The 14,972-nt window shown below is 41.7% G+C and overlaps 1 protein-coding gene and 1 long non-coding RNA gene across 6 annotated transcripts in view; one reads left to right on the top strand and one right to left on the bottom strand.

Annotated features, from left to right (window-relative positions):
- Window positions 1-14,972, bottom strand: part of LOC122409872 (uncharacterized) — a 63,116-nt gene that overhangs the window by 34,107 nt on the left and 14,037 nt on the right. The gene's annotated exons all lie outside the window — the stretch shown is intronic.
- On the top strand, window positions 238-3,046 carry LOC122409878 (uncharacterized). The gene is made up of 2 exons (XR_006260785.1): window positions 238-594; window positions 2,372-3,046. It is a non-coding gene; the product is annotated as an uncharacterized lncRNA (long non-coding RNA).

Raw genomic sequence — 14,972 nt, 5'->3', positions numbered from 1 at the left:
CACGACTCCGCTCGAGCATCGTTGGCCACCTCTCACAGCGATTTTTCTGTTTAGTCTCTTCGTTTTATTAACCGTACGCAACGACGGTGCGGCCCGAAAACGCTGACGGGAGAGCCGCGCAGTGCTCTCCGCTCTTTCTACTCGAACGTCCCACCCTCGAGACCCTCCGGTGCCTACATGTATACGAACGTCGTGCGAGAATAGTGCCGCAAATCGACGAGAGATGGGTTCAAGCGGAGCGAAGAAGGAAAGAGGATCGATCGAAACTACGGCGCCGGCGTCGCGACGCCATTGCGCGAGATTTTGCTGCGCCTATCGCGACTCTGTACATATAGATATGCCCACAGCTACAGAAAACTACGTTCGAACGTATATATTTAAGGGGTATAGATCGACGTTCGCAAAACTATATACACGTGCAATAAACCTTTTTTCTGTATTCTCTCGCACTGTGTATGTCGAAAGTCCAATGCGAAATAAGTGTGGAGGTGGCCTGCTGCGGAAAAGCACAATGCGAGGCAGTCAGCTAAGGAGGAAAACTGCCCACGGAGTGGGGAATCGTCACGTGCGCTTCGCAGGGCCGCACAAACGCCGGTAAAGCTTCTTCGATTTTCTCTCGAAATGAGGCAGTACGCGGAGATAATGAAATTTGAAAAATTACCGTCCAGCGACGATGGCGCGGTGACGAGCCACGATTCGTGATATTGTGAGGGGACAGATTGAATTTTCTTATACATTGAATAATATTCTTTTATCGAAGTAGAAACTTTACGGAATTATGCCGTACTTTTGAAGATTATTTCAATATTTATTTATTTCGAAATGTCGCATGAACGACACGCGGAATTTTACGCCGCTGCACTGTCAACATTTACGGACGAATGCTTATGCCAGGATGCGGCGATAATAGGGACATTCCAGGGGGATGTTGTCGCTGTATCGACCTATTTCTCCACCGTTTTTATACATGCTCAGCCCTCTGTTGAAGTGTGTAAATCACCGATTTAGAGGCAAAGACATTTTACCGTGATGGACTACAAAATTTAACAAACGTTTTGTAAATTATGATATCCGCAATATTTACTACTATAAAACTTAAAATTCTGCAAAAAATTGAAAATTTTACAGTGCGTTACAGGAATTCATTTTTTTTTTCGTTAACTCGTCCCCGCAGTCGAACACATTCGGTAAATTTCACAGTGAATTTCACGATAAATATTACCGTTTAATTCTCTCCGTGTGTGTAGAAAAATAATTAAGAAACTTCGAACATTGCTGATTGGAAGACTGATTAATAAATGAGCAAGTCCATAACTCGGCATCTTCGACAGGGAGAAAATCATCCGAAAAATAGTACCAAAATGAAATGGTCAAATATTTCAGGGCCCCGGAAACGAGGGCGATAAAATTATCACGAAAAATCGCTCCGAAGTATGCAAAATTTTAGTGCTGCTTTGTACGAGGCTCTCGATCTTTTGAATTGTCGTTTTCGACGCGGGTTGGTCGCACCCACGAAAAGAATCCATAAAAACTACTCGGACATTCGAAATATAACAATAACACGATCGAAACTCCGCTCCAGATTTTAATGGTCGAGATGACATTTTTTTCATCTTTTTAAAATTTTCCATGAAAAATTGAGTTTAAGTAGAAAAAATTCTCGTTTTTATTTCCTCAATATTTCCAACGAATTCGGTGCCATTTCAGAGAGAACATTTTTGGCTGGAGTATTCAAAGGTTAAGGTTGAATTCAGTGTGGCGAAAAACGACGCGATGCTGTGGAATGCTGAAGTTGCTATGCCCGGCCCTTTGTGAGAAATTCTTGCAAGCTCACTTGTCAAATTCGCCCTTGCAGTCGCGACGAGCAGTGAAGGGTTATTAAACCTTCTTGTTGTATGAACTCTCGTTGGTTTTTTTTTCTCTCTGTACTCGAGCAAGGCAAAAGCCGCAGCGATTGCTGCTGTGCTTTTAGAAAAGGCCGATGGAAAAAAGTTGGATAAAAGAATGCTGTGTATATGAAGGAAAATGTGGAGCGAAGAGACTTTTTTTCTTCCGTTGGAAACGGTCTCGAGCGATTTATAAAAAGGGAAGAAGCTACGTGTGCATAATCTTGCGGCCTAAGGCATATCAGGCCAACCGTTTTGGGGCTTCTCTGATGTGACAGAGCTTAAAACCGCAGCGTTGCATACGCCAGATTTTCATGTTCATAAAAATTCACAAAGGCGATTATTTGTTTTCATTTTTATACTAATTCGAGAAGCTCTCACTTGGAGATTGAGCAAAAGTTTCCTTTTTTCTCTGCTCCTTCGTCAAAAGTTTTCGAAAATTTTCCCTCCCGCTGAAGCAGCTTGATCGATTAAAATTGTTCCAGAAATTTCGAATGGAGACGATTTCCCCTCGTTTCGGAGTCCCAACCATTCTCCGGAGGATTCCGATGAAACTGGGAGCGACCAACCCTTTCGGGATACTCGAACATGGGCGCGGTCCTACACTTGGAACGATACCTGTTTGACTCCTCGAACAGCTGATTAAAATGTCTGCGATTCTGACAGCAGAGTCTTCGTCATTACAGCGATCTCCGTACATTCGAACCGGAGCTTTCATTTCCCAAATTATTTATGCCCTGTGCGATTCTAATAAGCGCAGTGAACGAATCGTCGTTGCTGTTTCAAACTCCGTTTTAAAGACATTCCGTTTTTAAAGGATTTCTCACTATAGACGAGCTTAAAATGAGAGCTCAAATTTAATTGAAATTCATCTCGAAATTCACCTCGAAATTCATTTCGAATTCAATGAAAATAAGTTCACGCACAATTGAATTGTAATTAAAATTGAAGGGAAGTTAGAATTTGAAATACGAAAATAAAATTAAAGCAAAAATTTTATTACTCATAGCCATTTACCTATTGAATCTAAAACCACTTTTTTTCTCTTCGATCAGCCGTTCCAGAGATTATATCAACAGCGCACACCCATCTTTTTGTGGGCCCGCCTTCTCCTCCATTTTTCTGTATACGAAAACTGAGTAAAATCAATACAAAAACCATCTTTTTGTGTATTTTAAGAGTGCATTTTTTAGGCCCAATAGTTTTTATATCCATATTTATAATTTAAACCGGTCAAAAAAATTCGTGAAAATAGTCTTGTTTGTGCCCATCTAATTAGGGTAGATTCCTCAATTATCAACTCAATTAAGGAGGGTGGCTACGTTCGTCAAATTGATAAGAAATTGATCAAATTTGGTGATAATGTTCTTCAACATCAAGTGCGAAGACACAATTTTTTTCAAAATTTTCTTCTGCTTAGTTATCGAGTAATTACGGATTAAAGCAGATTTCTTATGCCCGGAATGTATACCTATATATATGGAAACGCTATGCTTATACACTTGAACTTTAGTGATCAATTACTCGATAACTGTACAGAAGAAAAATCTTAAAAAATTTGTATTGTCAAATTTGGCCCTAAAGAATATGTTCACCAAATTTTATTAAATTCTTATCATTTTGAAATTTTTAATGTATTTAACATGGTTTAGCATGGCAACATTGTATCGTCGGTAGCCACCCTCCTTAATCAACTCGAAGTGTCCGAATGAGCTACGAAACGATCCACGAGATTGAACCGTTTCAGAAGCTTGAAAATGTGCACTCGGCTGCATCGCAGATCGATCAATGTGGACGCTCGCTCTCCAGAATTCTGGTGCTTGGCAGGTGATACGAAGCTTTTTACCGCACTTTGCAACACGCGAGAGTATACACGCCGCGTTGTGGATGTGACCTCTCGTGGTGGTTGGTTATACTTTTTCACGGTCATCGCGTGCCGATTAATGCAACTGAGAATGCATCTAGCGTTGAGCGAGGGCGTTTTGCCACTGTTCTCGACCCCGTTTACTTTGTACCAAGAGAAATGGAGTGAGGTGAACTGTGCATGTGCGACGACGACGTATATCGCTTTTACGAAAATAAAGTTATGCTGGAAATTACGCTCGGTGTTCCAATACGACGTGAGAACGCGACATATGGACTTGAACTACGGTGTACTTTACCGTGAAGTTTGCAATGCATTTAAACTCGGCGGTACTTCAAGCCAGGATTTGGAACGCTTCGCGTTTTGGGTCGTATATGGATTCATAAAAATTGATGACGATAGCTGTGATCGTTGCGACGAAGTAACGAGTATCAATGGACTTTACTTTGAATATGCATCGATTGAGACAAGATACTAGTTTAAAGGGTGGATAAAACGGTTTTGTTTTCGACATTCTTACTTGAGATTAAAAGAAAAAAGGAAGAATTTTTTTCTTTGAGGCACTTCCTTCCGATTGATGGACTAAAAATGTCCCAAAAAACAGGCTGAAGGACACTTTAAGGAAGGTGCAAGCGACGATTTGGAGCCAAAACTTCATCACTCGCAATCGGGAATGAAAAGTTTTCGTTTTTGAGAATAAAATGGAGAATGATGTATTTCCATCGACTGTTTACTCTGAAAATTGTTAAAAATATTGAGAGGAATATCCACTTTTTGATAATGCGATGTGAGGCTAAGGAGTCAATAAAAATGTGTCCCTAGCCAAAGGTCCTTGGAATATATTTTTTATGATTTAGAGTATAAATTATTTTTCAGTGGATTTCAGTTAGTGAAGCTAAAGATTTGATGGGAAGAACCGACCGATATTTGTGACGGTGTCGCTCCCTTAATGTTTCGACCAATGAATGATTTCATGGCTGTACTTCCGAAAAGCGGAAACCGAATTTTGAGCTGAAATTTTGCATACTGCTTCTTTATAACAATATAAGACTTCCCCTAAAAGGATTTTTGGCGACTAGCAATATTTATTGAGAAATTGAATTTTTAAGTTGCTATTTTAGCCCGAGCAAGTATATCTATATCGCTTATCTCGCTCGGCCGGTATCCTCACTCCGCTATAGTGCCTAGGCTACATGGATGGCAAACGTTGCGCTCCTTGGCTGGGCTACTCCGGGGATTTTTTCCTTAAAATACCGTCTCCCCGGCGCGAAGCGCCGGGGAGACCCACCCATTTACTTTTCAAGAATTTTCTTTTTTCTTTGTTCAAATTAAAAAAATTAAAAAAAAAAGCGCCGGGGAGACGGAATTTTAAGGAAAAAATCCCCGGAGTAGCCCAGCCAAGGAGCGCAACGTTTGCCATTCATGTAGCCTGGGCACTACAGCGAAGTAAGGATACCGGCCGAGCGAGATAAGCGATATAGATATACTTGCTCGGGCTAAAATAGCAACTTAAAAATTCAATTTCTCAATAAATATTGCTAGTCGCCAAAAATCCTTTTAGGGGAAGTCTTATATTGTTATAAAGAAGCAGTATGCAAAATTTCAGCTCAAAATTCGGTTTCCGCTTTTCGGAAGTTTATCCGATTTCATTTCGATGACAAGTGGTTCTGTTTCCTGTTGGTGCTTTTCGGAGTTCTCGCGATTACGTAAAATCAAGATGGGCCTCGTGTAAAATGAACGCAGGATTGAGATTCTGTGAAATTCTTCATCCAGCGAGACTCGACTGTCGATAAAATAGGAAACGTGTTGGGAAGTAAAATGTCTGGTCGAGGGCAGGACTGAGTCACGACGTGACCGACGCGAGGGAACAAGGAAACGAGGCAGTTCGGTTCGCAATTGCGAGGGACAGAGAAATGTAGATGTTTGAATAAAATTGCACGTCGAGCCTTCCGGACTGATGACTCAGAATGGAGCAGCCCCCCTGTCGACGCTGGGAATAATCGATAGCCCGAAGTTCTAAAAAGTTCGACGTGGAGCCACCGGTTGGATACGCAGCTAGCGAAAAATCGTGACACGGTCATTGGCAATGGAATATGGTTCGAGGATCTGGTCAACGAAACGGTGAAATTTTTTCCAAATTTGTAAAACCATTTGACCGAATATTTTGCAAACTTCTTAATGAATTTTCAAACGAATTTCTGTTGGCAATAAACATTTGTCTTTCATTGGGAATAAACTGATTTTTTCGGATGAGTTTGTCTAACTTTGTCCGTTGGTTGGTCAGGAAAACTGAGTTTCAATATTCCGAAAAGCAAAATTCGATCGAAACGAATTTTACATCACACTAACGTCGCATCACCAAAATTCATTTTTCCGTTTCATCGCTTGACCTTCGTGTACATTCCGACTACGAGAATGGTCCGAAAGTTTGTTCCGCCGCTTCGGAGAACTCGTCGATCAAACGCGGAGATCAAAGTTATCGATAAATAATGCGTTTAATAAACATTAAAAACGATTTTCACCGCTTTCTAACGACCTCGCGACTTGGGAGTCTCGTATGAATTATTCATTCACAGTATGAAAAAAGCCCGTCAATAATTGCAGGTTTATGTTAAAGATATCGGCAAATATTGATGCTTCGTAGTGAAAGAGCGATTATGAGCTCGAATCCACGTTGAAAGTTCTCCAACGCAAGGCTCCTTCCCGTGTCGATCTTCCACGTGCTCCGTTTTTTTGACAGCTCGACCGTATCTGCCTCAAATTACAGAAAATAAAGAACCTGATTTTTCCGGTGTCAACGGACGAGGAAAAATCGAATCCGATAGAAATTTGTGGATAGTCTCGAAATTCAATACTTTTCTGAGAAGGAGCCTTCGAGTCTGACAGCCGGCCAATAATTCTCCCGGTTATCCAATACACAGCAATTTATAGAAGCGCATATTCCGGCTGAAATACGCGAGGCTTGCATGTGTTTCATAGCCGCGGTTCTCTCTTTCCGTCTCTCACCTGGGGGACCGAAATCAATATCTATTACGAACCCGTACACAGCACGAAGAACTCTCTCCCTACGCCGACAATCCGGCGTCTCGACCTTTGCATTTCGTATTCTTTCATATCAGACGATCCAGACACAAAGCGATAAATTTTATTGTCCTCCAGCTATACGTGGGATTCACGCGACGCTGCTTTTCCACCGATGCAGGAGGAGCGAGTAGGTTGTCGGGGTATTCGTGGATTTGCATTCCTAGCGAATTTTTTGAGGCCTGTAAGAACGGAGAGTTACCAAAATCGAGGGATAATTATTTAAATCTTTTATGATAGTTGGAATTTTTTCAAAAATGAGGAAAAATATTGAGAAAGGGTTCGAAGTCAAAATATGGTGAGAAAAAGGTAGAATGAAAAGCGATTTTTCAGGAAGGAAAAAAAATTATTCGATTTTACGGAAGGCTCATTTGGTGTGGAACCAAACTCGTTAACTCGTTGCACAAGTTAACAAAACTCGTTAACTTGTGAAACGACATTGCGGGCTTCAAATGCGGTAAGAAGTGGAGCCAAATGATATTTTTTTTTCGGGATAAAAACCGTATCGAATGTGCTCGCCGATGAAGAACCGTGTGGCTTGCCGGAGAACCGAACGTGTGGCTTGGCCGGGGATTTCAGTAATTCAAATAAGTTCAACTCGTTTGCAAACGCTGCCCCGTTGTTCCGGGTCCGTAATTTCGGACATAAAAAACAAGAATTCGATTTTTACGAAAAAAATAGAGAAACAAGTGGTTGAACTTTTGAGATTGTTATAAATGTGCAGTAGACTGTTAAGGTAGATCATGCTCGAGGGATCTTATTTTATGGGTGTCTAAATTCGATCGATTTTTACTCCCTAATTGATGATAAATTAGGGATAAATGACTCTAAATTAACGTCAGAGCGATCAATTCGAAATAGTAAATAAATTTTTTCAACTTATATTTTGGCGAATGAAATAACAAGCCACTAATTAATCGGGGATCCGTCACTGACCGAACCCCAAATTTCATTCGTCCCTCGCGAAAATGCTAAAGTTTTTTATCTAAATAATCGCACGAGAGAGCGCAAAGGGAAATGGGTCGAGAAAAAAGTGTTAATAAAAAGACAGAAGGCTGTGACAGGAATGGGCCAAGCCAAGAAGAAACAAAATGCCGAGACAAGCAAATGTGAGATTATACGAGTGCTCGTTACCAATTTCGTTCAATCTTTAACTCAACATATTTTTATTACTAGTAAGACAATCGTCTCGAGTTTTTTTCCCAGAGCTTCGTTACATATACTTGATTGTTATTGTGTACGTTTTTCACACAAACTTCGTAAGAAGCGTTGATTCGTTGTATGGAAAGAAAAACGTTTTTTTATGGATAGTTCCTGCAACCCTGTGTATTTTTCTTCATATTTAAGGGCGTTTATCTGAATAACGAATAAGACGAACTCTTTAAAATTTGTCATGCGTGCCAGTCTAAGAAAATCGTTTCATACATCAACTACCTTGAACGAGATAATTGTGGGCGAAATAACTGACAATATTAAGTGACAGGCGATATGGGAAGGAATGTGAAGCTGCGCAGAGGCAACTGCTGCACGGAAAGCTCGTTACAATTTAAAACGAGCGGTCGTTGAGGAGACTGGTCCGAGGTTTGTCCCAGCGCGAGCCGCGAAGCGAGATGGTGTGTGAGAGAGAGAGAGAGAGAGAGAGAGAGAGAGAGAGAGAGAGAGAGAGAGAGAGAGAGAAAGAGAGAGGCGGCGAGCCTGCGGGGAACAACAGAACGAAAGACCCAGTTGGACGAAGGCCAATTTCACGGCGGAAGCGTAGTTATCCTCGAAATCGAACAAACGGTAAGAAAGCGAATCGCCATGGAGGAGGGAGAGAGAAGGCGTGCATATATATTGTGTGTGCGCAGGGTACTTTCGCCACTTAATAACTTCATTAATCGTTCAAATAACTGAACAGGATTTTCGAAACCGTTCGCACGTTTTCGGCTTCCTTTTTTATCGCATTTCGCGCGAGATAGCGTCCGGCGAAAGTGTGCACGCAGCACCGAAAGGTAGAACGTCCAAAACGGAAATGATGTAGCGGGCTGCGAGAGAAAGAAGAATGTAAACGGTGTAACCGAGTTATCGCGCAGTAATGGGAGACTGTAACGATACTCGTGCGTAATGTAGAAAGGCAACAAATTAGTCTGAGTAGTCGAGCACGTATAATTGCCAGTATATATGCACATCCGCTTGTGCAGAGTGAGAAACCTGATATCAGTGCAAAAAAATCGTGTATACAGACATAAACTTGGTAACTGGAGGATAGAAACTTGAGAGAAATTGGGTGCAGGTGATCGAGGATCGCTGAGATCGACACGAGCAATGAGGAATTACTAAAAATCTAAATCCTTTGAATAAGCACATTGACAATAATTCACCCGGCAATCATGGCCATGAATTGCTTCAAACTACGATTACGAAAAGTATGAAGGGAACCCATTCGAAAAAGACCAGTTTCGTAACAAGTTCGATGGTGCAATGAACGTACGATACGCAAGAAACGGAGAATCCAAAGAAATCGACGTCCAGTTGCGTCAGGCCATTTGTACAGTCTTATTAAATTTCTCGCTGGATCATCATCTCTCGTGCTTAACAAATTGTTCTGCTATTAGATGCTCGTGTACGATTGTCTCAAGCCGCAGCCCTCTCCTTGTACCTTCTGCTTTTTCCTTTCTCCTGCTCTCTCAATATTTTTATCTTATACACTGTAAAGTGCTTCTCTTTATTCAGCTCCTTTGCTCACTATCTTTATTCCTAGTTCTATTTTATTTTTATTTCAGTTTTATTTCATTTTACTTTATTTTCTTTTTATTTCGTTTATATTGGATTGATCTCCTCACTAAAATACTCCAAAATGTACTCATTATCTTTACTCCTATTTTTTTATTATTATTTTTGTCTTAAACTGCATAATGCTTCTGTTTATTCAGCTTCTTTGCTTACTATCTCCGCACTATCTCTATTCCTAGTTATATATATTTAATTTTTAATTTTAGTTTCTTTCTATTTTGTTTATATCGTAAAAAATCCTAGTGCATATTTTTGTTTTGCGGACTTTAGCGTGCTTGGGCAGCAATGTACAATCAATCAATCAATATCGATGGATATAAAGAGTGGGCGGCTGCTACTTATTCGTGGCATCGTGCGTTTCTTCGAGCTTGATGAACTTCCGGTAAGAGAGGGGAAGATCCCATGCAGAGGAGAATTGGGAGCAAGGTACGCGTAGATGATTCTGTAATGTGTCGGTGAATGGTAAAAATAGGCTATAAAAGGGAGCCTCGGTATTGCGTAGCGACGCCAATGGAAAACGAATTTTTCTTTGAACTCCGTCGTACCCGAATCGAGCTGACGCAAATAAACTTGAAAACCGTGTCAACGTTCTCATTCCTCAATTTATGAGATTCCAATGAAGATTCTAAACAATCTTGACGGCGAATATTAATAAAATAAATAATGAATGTAAACGATTTGAGCCAAGAGTCGATTCCGTCTCGAGAGTAAAACACACAAACGCGGCGCCGGTCTTCTTTGATTTCTTTAATCACTGAAAGTAAACAATGCGCTTCGGAATGCTTCAGCTCATATGCATTTGACCTGATTCGTAAGAACCGAATCTAGAAAGCTCCTTTCGTTACAGCGATTCGTTCTAAACGCAAAGTGCAAGAGCTCGTTCCTGGGAATGTACAGAAATTGCTATGGCGTAGATATTTATGGCGTTTGCTGGTAGACGTGATATTAGCGAGGAGAGAGATCGAAACTTGTAGCAGAAGGGCGGAGGGGAGATGAGAAAGGATCCATTGTGTTCCACCGAACAATTTCGTTCATCATCAAGGCTTCCTATATAAATCAGTGTGTCACCGATCTTATCCACGTTACCATCCAGAACCGAACTTTCACGGAGTCATTTTTGTTCTCCCTGCTCTGCGGCAGTGTCTTTTACTCTCGTTACGTTTTCAAAGAAGGCGAATTGAAACTTCTCATTGGTTTTTCGTCGCAGCAACGATCGCGTTCTAGTGATTGAGGAACATTTTCTTTGGGCTTGAACTTGGTGTTTTGCGATTTGCTCATCGATCAAGCTCCGCGCGATCCGTCGCCGCAAACGAATGTAATAAATGATGGAAGGAGCTTCTCAACTGGGCAATAAAATGAAGCCTGTGCGCCCCGGATAATTAGAAGACATTAAAACTTAACGAGTACAAATTAGTATTAAAATCGTTTTTATACTCGCGTTTATAAATCTTCCGGCACGAAACCGACACCGTTTTATTGTCTGGATTAGTACATTTGAGCTCCGGCAGGTATCCAGGGGATCGAATCTGACGTAGGTAAGAAAATAACGAGAACGCTGTTTTTCCGTACGACGTGAAAAATCTCGGCGTTCACTCATGCCACAACCGTATTTATTGCTCCGTCGCTTTATCGCTCATGTAATATCGCAAATGGGTCACGATCGTCGAGCCAAAACACATTTGCGAGTGCGCCTGACATCGAGAATAACTGGGATCCCGGTTGGGAGCTGCTGTGCGACGAACCCGCGGGACTCGCGAAGCTGCGCGAGACCAATGAACCCTGTCAACTTCGTGCGGCCGTACCTGTGTGCGATACACGCGTGTGTAACCGTTCGTGACTCACTCGCTGACTTCATTTTAATTTCGTTGCGCGCAACGAGTCTCGTTTCGAAAGACAGTTCGCGTGGGACGCGTCGCGGGCATTATTCGGGAGATTATTTGATCGACATTGAAAACGGCGGTCGGTAAAAACCCGGGGATCAATGCGGATGAGCAACGAATATTTGAAGCGCGTCGCGTTGAACTTTCGGACGTTATTGTTCCCGCGGAGGCTGCTCTTCCGAGGCGCTTGAAATTTGCATCGATGAGATACGGAGCGCGGAAATTCGATCCCGTTGCTCTTCACTTTCTCGTGATTTTTCAGCGCGACGATGAAGCTATTTCTTTCGTAAACGGAAGACTTTCCGCAGCGGATTCCTTCCGGCCGATTCGAGCACTTTCAGCCCGTTGCGGAACTTCCGATCGACGCGGCCAGAGCTTTTCTTCTCTCATCCAAACAGCTCAGAATCCCCCGGCCTAATTACACGTCAAATGGATTCCCAAGATAAAATCGATTGACTTTACATCTTTGGCTGAATAAAAGGAAACCCGAGGGAGCGATAGGCCGCTCGCCGGGCATTTCGCGGAGCGGAACGAACGCGCGGGCTTGTAAAAGGATTTCGTAGGGAAAAGCGTCACGATCCAATCTCCTCGTCGGTATCTCATTTCTGGTATGGTACACACCGTTCCCCGGCTGGAGCTCATTACATGTCGTCGTTCGCGTCTTTCTTAAACTCCGCGTCCACTTGCGCGCGGACGTCGTCCGATGATCGCGGGTTTCTCAGTCTTCGCGCGGAGGTAAAACGCGATAACGGTTCACCTGAGATTCCCTTACGGGCCTCTCTCGTATAAACGTGTATACAAACGTTCGAATGCCTCTGTTGATGCCTCTTGCCCCCCCCCCCCCCCCCCCCCCGCCTCTCGCTCTTCTCACTCGTACGTTTTCTCTCCTGCTTTCGAGCCCTGGGCATACGTCGTACGCTGACTTTAAAAAAGGCCGAACTTGCGTTGGCTCGCGACACGAAACTCTTCGATCTGCGCCCGTATGCTCGCGAGGGGTCTCGCGATTATACGAACTTTGTATATATGTACGGGCCTGTGAATTTTTTACTTTTTTCTCACGCGAAGAATCTCCCGGAGGACCGCGCTGACTTATGCCACAGTTTCAATTGCTTCTATCCCACGCTTTCCGAACGACTCTCCTTCGCGTCGAGTTACAGAATGTTAAAAGTCTCGCATCCACGCAGAGAAAAGTTTGTTTGACATGAGAAACGGACAAAGGAACGCTCGAATACGCGTACGGAAATCTAGGCTCGTTCAATTGTTAGGGAAAACTTGGAACGAAGAAAATCGAGCGAGCTCGTGTTTGCGAAGTGTTTCTTTCTGCTTTGCAACATTTGCGATTTTTTTCCCCTCGGATATCATCGCTTATTTTTGACTTTATGATGTTTCTCTTCGCTCTTTTATAATCAACAATGTCGAATCGAGCAACATTCTAATCTAAAGGTTACTTCGATGACGAGTTTAGCGATGTGAAATAGTGAAAGATCGTAATTAAGAATAATAAATGAAAATATTCAAATTTCGATAATGCCGCAACGTTCAAGAGGCTTGGGCTCGATAATTAAGCAAAGTTGCATTAAATTACCTGGATTCTGAGATTTTCAGGTTTCTCGGTTTTCAAGGGCTATGAACAGTGTAAACGTTGAAATTTTAGGTGCTTTTTTGTTTATTTTATAAATAAAAATTGGTTTGATGGATTTAAATAAAATGTTGAACAAACCTTTTACATACGAAGAAGTGTTTAAAAAAAAATGTTTAATGGTATATTTTTCTACAATGGTGCCTTGAAAATGGCACCCCTTGAATCGAAGTTGACAGCAAATCTCAAAAATGAAACATCTCAGGACAAAAAACCAAAATGATTTTCAAAATATGTGCTACTAGTTTCGCATGACGTAGAGGATTTTCGAAATATTGTTTAAAAACAAAAATAGCGTCCATTTGAAGAAAAAAATCACAATTTTGTGGATTCCTCAGTAGAAAATTGTTTATAGAAAAAGAAGAAAAAAAAGTTATGAAAAAACGGCTACGTCCTGCTGAAAATATACATTTTCCTTGGAAAATGCAATTTTAATTAAGTCGCTGGGACGAAAACTCTTTCCGTTTTGCCGTCAACGCCGATTTAAGGGGTTTCAACGCATCATTGTACAAACGTTTTTTTTTAATTTTTTCAGTACTTCTGAATATAGTAAAAGACGTGTACAATGTTTTATGTAAATCCATCCAAACAATTTTCATTCATAAAATAAACAAAATTCCAACGTCTACACTGTTAAATCTTAATCAAGCGTCGCAATGTGTTTTTCTTACATGAAATAACCGCTAAATGTCTCGGAAATATAAAAAAATTGTATTTGAAATATGGACCGTTCGTAAAATTTCGTGTTCGATGAAAGAAGCATTGGATATTCATCAATAAGAAAAAGAGACGAAAAGAATGGAGCGAAGCCCGTTACACTCGCGATATTACGACCGAGTGACCTTTGGGTAATATGCCAGAGCGAATTAATGCGAGTTCCATCTCTTCCTGTCTTTTTGTTCGTAAATCTGAACGAGTCACGATTCGATCAAGGATGAGTTCGTGAGCTGCTATTCGCGGAATAGCGATCGGACTAAAGGGGCCTCGATGAAACATCGTGGAAGGTGCGACGGAATCAATAACGTTGATGATAGTAACTTACCGAGTCGCTATTAAAATCACTTCCATTAAATATCGTTTTTGTACCAACCAAAGTAATTAAGAGCTTCAACGTCATGCAGCAAATGACAGGCTGTCGCGAGGAATTTATGAGCTCGAAGCGCGTCGTGCACGTGCGCGAGAAAGTTTCAACAAGAAAGATGGGAAGAATAAAAAAAGAGAGAATTATTGAAAAAATTGAAGGATGCTCGAGAAGCGCGAAACTATCAATGGATCGTGTGCGTGAAATGCGCGGCGCGATATTCACGAGTTTCCTCTTTCCTTAACACACTCAAATACAGACATTATTTTCTTCCCATATTCCGAAGGCGTAAACGCGTACCGGCGCACTCACGGATACACGTCAATTAATATATTTCCGTGTTGGTGTCAAAACGCGTGTATGTACGCGGAGATTGCCGACGTGCGAGAGTACTTTTTCATTGTTGCAAGCGTCCGTAACGCCTCGAAGAATGCGCTCTCAGTCGCTTCGCCTCCCCGAGCGAGATACGGAGATGTGCGACGTTCCGTTAAAGCCTCTCTTGCGCCGAGAGGCTCAAATAATAGTCTCTTCGTTTTTTCTCCTCCTTTTCGTGCTCACAACTTTATTATCCATAAACTTTGAATTATATGAGTTTTCAATTTTCCCGCATCGTTACAATATTATTCACGAATTACTGGATCAAATAAAAGTTGCTTGAAACCGATCTAGATTTCTCTTCGTTTATTTCTCTCTGATTATTCATGGGATCGAGCTGAACGTAGTTAAACTTTATGCTCGCATTTGCGCTTCATACAGAATCAACGCGAAT

Source organism: Venturia canescens, chromosome 4 (assembly GCF_019457755.1).
Source record: "Venturia canescens isolate UGA chromosome 4, ASM1945775v1, whole genome shotgun sequence".
NCBI classification, from domain to species: Eukaryota; Metazoa; Arthropoda; class Insecta; order Hymenoptera; family Ichneumonidae; genus Venturia; species Venturia canescens.
The sequence above is the reverse complement of the archived record's forward strand: the minus strand, read 5'-3'. Positions and strand labels throughout refer to the sequence as shown.